We start from the raw sequence: 8,222 nt of genomic DNA, 5'->3' as shown, positions 1-8,222 counted from the left end.
GGGCAAGATGACTAAAACGCCGTTCTCCGGAACTATGGAGAGAGCAGCAGATTTGTTGGAAATCATACATACAAATGTATATGGTCTGATGAATATTGAGGCTCGTAGCAGGTATCATTATTTTCTGACCTTCACAGATGATTTGAGCAGATATGGGTATATCTACTTAATGAAACAAAAGTCTGAAACATTTGAAAAGTTCATATAATTTCAGAGTGAAGTGGAAAATCATCGTAACAAGAAAAATAAAGTTTCTACGATCTGATCGTAGAGAAGAGTATTTGAGTTACGAGTTTGGCCTTCAGTTAAAACAATGTGAAATAGTTTCACTACTCACGCCACCTGGAACACCACGGTGTAATGGTGTGTCCGAACATCGTAATCGTACTTTATTAGATATGGTGCGATATATGATGTATCTTACCGATCTACCACTATCGTTTTGGGGTTATGCATTAGAGACAGCTGCATTCACGTTAAATAGGGCACCATCAAAATCCGTTGAGACGACGCCTTATGAACTGAGGTTTAGCAAGAAACCAAAGTTGTCGTTTCTTAAAATTTTGGGGTTGCGATGCTTATGTGAAAAAGTTTCATCCTGATAAGCTCAAACCCAGATCGGAGAAATGTGTCTTCATAGGATACCCAAAGGAGACAGTTGGGTACACCTTCTATCACAGATCCGAAGGCAAGACAGTCGTTGCTAAAAAATGGATCCTTTCCAGAGAAGGAGTTTCTCTCGAAAGAAGTGAGTGGGAGGAAAGTAGAACTTGATGAGGCAACTGTACCTGCTCCCTTATTGGAAGTAGTTCATCACAGAAATCTGTTCCTGTGACTCCTACACCAATTAGTGAGGAAGTTAATGATGATGATCATGTAACTTCAGATCAAGTTACTACCAAACCTCGTAGGTAAACCAGAGTGAGATCCACACCAGAGTGGTACGGTAATCCTGTTCTGGAGGTCATGTTCTTTGACCATGACGAACCTACGAACTATTAGGAAGCGATGATGAGCCCAGATTCCGGGAAATGGCTTGAGGCCATGAAATCTGAGATGAGATCCATGTATGAGAACAAAGTATTGACTTTGGTTGACTTGCCCAATGATCGGCAAGCCATTGAAAATAAATGGATCTTCAAGAAGAAGACTGACGGTGATGGTAATGTTACTGTCTATAAAGCTCGACTTGTTGCGAAAGGTTTTCGACAAGTTCAAGGTGTTGACTACGATGAGAGAGTTTCTCACTCGTATCTATGCTTAAGTCTGTCTGAATCATGTTAGCAATTGCCGCATTTTATGAAATCTGGCAATGGATAAACAAAACTACATTCCTTAATGATTTATTAAAGAAGAGTTGTATATGATGCAACCAGGAGGTTTTGTCAATCCTAAAAGTGCTAACAAAATATGCAAGCTCCAGCGATCCATCTATGGACTGGTGCAAGCATCTCGGAGTTGGAATATACGCTTTGATAAGTTGATCAAAGGATATAGTTTTATACAGACTTGCGGTAAAGCCTGTATTTACAAGAAAGTGAGTGGGAGCACTACAGCATTTCAGATAAGTATATGTGAATGACATATTGTTGATCGGAAATAATGTAGAATTATTCTGCAAAGCATAAAGGAGTGTTTGAAAGGAGTTTTTCAAAGAAAGCCTCGGTGAAGCTGCTTACATATTGAAGCATCAAGATCTATAAAGATAGATCAAGACGCTTGATAAGTTTTTTTCAATGAGTACATACCTTAACAAGATTTTGAAGTAGTTCAAAATAGAACAGTCAAAGAAAGAGTTCTTGCCTGTGTTACAAGGTGTGAAATTGAGTAAGACTCAAAGCCCGACCACGGCAGAAGATAGAAAGAGAATGAAAGTCATTTCCTATGCCTTGGCCATAGGTACTATAAAGTATGCCATGCTGTGTACCAGATTTATTGTATACCCTACACTGATTTTGGCAAGGGAGTACAATAGTGATCTAGGAGTAGATCACTGGACAATGGTCAAAATTATCCTTAGTGGAATAAGAATATGTTTCTCGATTATGGAAGTGACAAAAGGTTCGTCGTAAAGGGTTACGTCGATGCATGTTTTGACACTAATCTAGATGACTCTAAGTCTCGGTCTAGATACATATTGAAAGTGGGAGCAATTAGCCAGAGTAGCTCCGTGCAGAGCATTGTAGACATAGAAATTTACAAAATACTTACGGATCTGAATGTGACAGACCCGTTGACTAAAATTATCTCACAAGCAAAACATGATCACAACTTAGTACTCTTTGGGTGTTAATAACATAGCGATGTGAACTAGATTACTGTCTCTAGTAAACCCTTTGGGTGTTGATCACATGACGATGTGAACTATGGGTGTTAATCACATGGTGATGTGAACTATTGATGTTAAATCACATGGCGATGTGAACTAGATTATTGACTCTAGTGCAAGTGGGAGACTGAAGGAAATATGCCCTAGCGGCAATAATAAAAGTATTATATATTTCCTTATATCATGATAAATGTTTATTATTCATGCTAGAATTGTATTAACCGGAAACATAATACATGTGTGAATACATAGACAAACAGAGTGTCACTAGTATGCCTCTACTTGACTAGCTCGTTAATCAAAGATGGTTATGTTTCCTAGACATAGACATAAGTTGTCATTTGATTAACGGGATCACCTCATTAGGAGAATGACGTGATTGACTTGACCCATTCCGTTAGCTTAGCACTCGATCGTTTAGTATGTTGCTATTGCTTTCTTCATGACTTATACATGTTCCTATGACTATGAGATTATGCAACTCCCGTTTACCGGAGGAACACTTTGTGTGCTACCAAACGTCACAACGTAAATGGGTGATTATAAAGGTGCTCTACAGGTGTCTCCAAAGGTACTTGTTGGGTTGGCGTATTTCGAGATTAGGATTTGTCACTCCAATTGTCGGAGAGGTATCTCTGGGCCCACTTGGTAATGCACATCACTATAAGCCTTGCAAGCATTGTGACTAATGAGTTAGTTGCGGGATGATGTGTTACGGAACGAGTAAAGAGACTTGCCGCTAACGAGATTGAACTAGGTATCGAGATACCGACGATCAAATCTCGGGCAAGTAACATACCAGTGACAAAGGGAACAACGTATGTTGTTATGCGGTCTGACCGATCAAGATCTTCGTAGAATATGTGGGAGCCAATATGGGCATCCAGGTCCCGCTATTGGTTATTGACCGGAGACGTGTCTCGGTCATGTCTACATAGTTCTCGAACCCGTAGGGTCCGCACGCTTAAAGTTACGATGACAGTTTCATTATGAGTTTATGTATGTTGATGTACCGAAGGACTTCGGAGTGCCGGATGAGATCGGGGACATGACGAGGAGTCTCGAAATGGTCAAGACGTAAAGATCGATATATTGGACGACTATATTCGGACTTCGGAAAGGTTCCGAGTGATTCGGATATTTTTCGGAGTACCGGAGAGTTACGGGAATACGTATTGGGCCTTATTGGGCCATACGGGAAAGAAGGAAAAGGGCCTCAAGGGTGGCCGCACCCCTCCCCTTGGTCTGGTCCGAATTGGACTAGGGAAGGGGGGCGCCCCCTTCCTTCCTTCTCTTTTTCCCTTCCTCTTTTCCTATTCCATATGGGAGGTGGAATCCTACTAGGACTAGGGAGTCCTAGTAGGACTCCACACTTGGTGCGCCCCCTCCTAGGGCCGGCCTCCTCCTCTCTTGCTCCTTTATATACGGGGGCAAGGGGGCACCCCAGAGACACAACAATTGATCCTTGAGATCTCTTAGCCGTGTGCGGTGCCCCCCTCCACCATATTACACCTCGATAATACCGTTGCGGAGCTTAGGCGAAGCCCTGCGTCGGTGGAACATCATCATCGTCACCACGCCGTCGTGCTGACGAAACTCTCCCTCAACACTCGACTGGATCGGAGTTCGAGGGACGTCATCGAGCTGAACGTGTGTAGAACTCGGAGGTGCCGTACGTTCGGTACTTGATCGGTCGGATCGTGAAGACGTACGACTACATCAACCGCGTTGTGATAACGCTTCCGCTATCGGTCTACGAGGGTACGTGGACAACACTCTCCCCTCTCGTTCCTATGCATCACCATGATCTTGCGTGTGCGTAGGAAAATTTTGAAATTACTACGTTCCCCAACATATGAGATTATGCAACTCCGAATAGCGGAGGAACACTTAGTGTGCTATCAAACGTCACAACATAACTGGGTGATTATAAAGATGCTCTACAGGTGTCTCCGATGGTGTTTGTTGAGTTGGCATAGATCGAGATTAGGATTTGTCACTCCGATTGTTGGACAGGTATCTCTGGGCCCTCTCGGTAATGCACATCACTATAAACCTTGCAAGCAATGTGACTAATGAGTTAGTTACGGGATGATGCATTACGGAACGAGTAAAGAGACTTGCCGGTAACGAGATTGAAGTAGGTATTGAGATACCGACGACTGAATCTCAGGCAAGTAACATACCGATGACAAAGGGAACAACGTATGTTGTTATGCGGTTTGACCGATAAAGATCTTCGTAGGATATGTAGGAACCAATATGAGCATCCAGGTTCCGGTATTGGTTATTGATCGGAAGTGAGTCTCGGTCATGTCTAGATAGTTCTCAAACCCATAGGGTCCGCACGCTTAACGTTCGATGATGATCGGTATTATGAGTTTATGTATTTTGATGTACCGAAGGTAGTTTGGAGTCCCGAATGTGATCACAGACATGACGAGGAGTCTTGAAATGGTCGAGACATAAAGATCGATATATTGGAAGGCTATGTTTGGACACCGGAAGGGTTCCAGATGAGTTCGGGCATTTACCGGAGTACCGGGGGGTTACCGGAACCCCCGGGGGAGTCAATGGGCCTTATTGGGCCTTAGTGGGAGAGAGGAGGACGCGGCCAGGTGGAGGGCGCCCCCCAAGCCCAATCCGAATTGGGTGGGGGGTCGGGCCCCCCTTTGCTTCCCTCTCTCTCCCTCTTCCTTCTTCTCCTACTCCAACAAGGGAAGGGGGAAAACCTACTCCTACTAGGAGTGGGACTCCCCCCTTGGGCGCGCCCTATGAGGGCCGGCCCTCCCCTCCTCCACTACTTTATATACGGGGGAGGGGGCACCCCATAGACACACAAGTTGACAGTTGTCTTCGCCGTGTGCGGTGCCCCCCTCCACAGATTTCCACCTCGGTCATATCGTTGTAGTGCTTAGGCGAAGCCTTGCGTCGGTAACTTCATCATCACTGTCACCATGCCGTCGTGCTGACGAAACTCTCCCTCGGCCTCAGCTGGATCAAAAGTACGAGGGACGTCACCGAGCTGAACGTGCGCCGATCGCGGAGGTGCCGTGCGTTTGGTACTTGGATCGGTTGGATCGTGAAGACGTTCGACTACATCAACCGCGTTACTAAACGCTTCTGCTTTCGGTCTACGAGGGTACGTGGACACACTCCCCCCGCTCGTTTCTATGCATCACCTAGATGGATCTTGCGTGTGCATACGATTTTTTTTGAAATTATTGCATTCCCCTACAACCTAGCCCCCATACCACAAAAGGCCAGGTAATGGGGATAGTTCTTAGGGAAGTGGTCGGCATATGGCTTTGATTGGAAAAGAGTTGGCATCCGACACAACACTGTACAAGGGCCTTAGCATCTACTCAGGCCGTGGGCCAGAAGAAGCCTGTACGGAAGGCTTTTCTTACAAGAGCCCGAGCTACGGCATGATGGCCACCGAGGCCAGCGTGTATTTTGGCCAAGAGCTGCCGCCCGTCCTCTTCGGAGATACATCTTTGAAGGACTCCGGTATTGCTCTTCTTGTAGAGCTCTCCTTCATGAACTTTGTTGGCTTTGGAGCGTCGAACTATGCGACGGGCCTCGTTCTGGTCATCAGGGAGCTCCTGCCGATTAAGGTAGGCTAAGAAGGGTTTGGTCCATGGAGCAATAATCGCCATGATTACATGGGCGGAAGGCGTTGGTTCAGTGCCCGAGCCCCCGATGATATCGGAATCGTGTTCGGCCTCTAGGGGTGTGATCGGCGCCGGACTGGTATTTCCGCTCTCGTCCTGCCATACCATGGATGGCTTGAAAAGCCTTTCCACAAAGGTGTTAGGTGGGATGGGGTCATGTTTTGCGCCCATTCGAGCAAGGATGTCTGCTGCCTGATTACTGTCTCAAGCCACATGGTGAAATTCAAGCCCCTCAAACCGTGCTGATATTTTGAGTACGACGTTGTGGTAGGCCGCCATCTTTGGATCTTTTGCATCGAATTCTCCATTTATTTGAGATATCGTGAGGTTCGAATCGCCACACACCTCAAGGCATTGTATGCCCATAGAAACGGCCATCCGAAGTCCATGCAGTAGTGCTTCATATTTGGCCATGTTAGTGGAGTCCGCATACATGATTTGTAATACATAACGGACTATGTCCCCTGTAGGGGATGTTAGGGTGACACCAGCCCCCAATTCGGCTAACATTTTAGAGTCGTCGAAGTACATCACCCAGTTGGAGTATGTGATGTACTCTTTAGGGAGCTCGACTTCTGTTCATTCCGCGACGAAGTCAGCCAACACCTGAGATTTAATAGCTCGGTGTGGTTTGTATGTTATTTCAAATTGTAAGAGTTTGATAGCCCATTTGGCGATGCGGCCGGTGGCGTCTCGATTGTTTATGATGTCGTTGAGTGGAACTTCTGAAGCCACCGTGATCGAGCACTCTTGAAAGTAGTGCTGCAGCTTCCGAGATGCCATGAAGACCGCATAGGCTATCTTTTGATAGTGCGGGTATCAGTATTTGCATGGTGTAAGGACCACCCATACATAGTATACTAGTTTTTGGAGTGGGAATTTGAGTCCCTCTTCCTCTCGTTCGACGACGAGCAGAACGCTCACCACCTGGTAAGTTGCGGATATGTAGAGCAGCATAGGCTCGCCGATGTTTGGTGAGGCAAGGATTGGGTTGCTTGCTAACAAGGTTTTTATTTCTTCCAATCTAGCTGTTGCCGCGTCCCTCCACTCAAAGTGGTCGGTACGATGGAGCAGGCGACAAAGTGGCAGTGCCTTTTCTCCTAGTCTGGAGATGAAGCGGCTCAATGCTGCCACACACCCCGCTAGTTTTTGGACTTGCTTTAAGTCTGTTGGCGTTGCCAATTGTGACAAGGCTCGGATTTTTGCTGGGTTTGCTTCAATTCCTCTATTGGACACGATGAACACGAGCAGTTTTCCAGCTGGGGCGTCGAAGACACATTTTTCCGGATTGAGTCAGATATCGTATGTCCGGAGGTTGTCAAATGTGAGTTGTAGATCATCCAAAAGGAAATATGCCCTAGAGGCAATAATAAAGTCGTTATTAATATTTCCTTATATCATGATAAATGTTTATTATTCATGCTAGAATTGTATTAACCGGAAACTTAGTACATGTGTGAATACATAGACAAAACAGTGTCCCTAGTATGCCTCTACTTGACTAGCTCGTTAATCAAAGATGGTTAAGTTTCCTGACCATGGACATGTGTTGTCATTTGATGAACGGGATCACATCATTAGGAGAATGATGTAATGGACAAGACCCATCCGTTAGCTTAGCATAATGATCGTTTAGTTTTATTGCTATTGCTTTCTTCATGACTTATACATGTTCCTCTGACTATGAGATTATGCAACTCCCGAATACTGGAGGAACACCTTGTGTGCTATCAAATGTCACAACGTAACTAGGTGATTATAAAGATGCTCTACAGGTGTCTCCCAAGGTGTTTGTTGGGTTGGCATAGATCAAGATTAGGATTTGTCACTCCATATATCGGAGAGGTATCTCTGGGACCTCTCTATAATGCACATCACTATAAGCCTTGCAAGCAATGATGCATTACGGAATGAGTAAAGAGACTTGCCGGTAACGAGATTGTACTTGGTATGATGATATCGACGATCGAATCTCGGGCAAGTAACATACCGATGACAAAGGGAATTAAGTATGTTGTTATGCAGTTTGACCGATAAAGATCTTCAGTAGAATATGTAGGAGCCAATATGAGCATCCAGGTTCCTCTATTGGTTATTGACCGGAGATGTGTCTCGGTCATGTCTACATAGTTCTCGAACCCGTAGGGTCCGCACGCTTAACGTTCGATGACGATTTGTATTATGAGTTATGTGTTTTTGGTGACCGAAGTTTGTTTGGA

This window comes from Aegilops tauschii, chromosome 1, assembly GCF_002575655.3.
Source record: "Aegilops tauschii subsp. strangulata cultivar AL8/78 chromosome 1, Aet v6.0, whole genome shotgun sequence".
NCBI lineage: Eukaryota > Viridiplantae > Streptophyta > Magnoliopsida > Poales > Poaceae > Aegilops > Aegilops tauschii.
The sequence above is the reverse complement of the archived record's forward strand: the minus strand, read 5'-3'. Positions refer to the sequence as shown.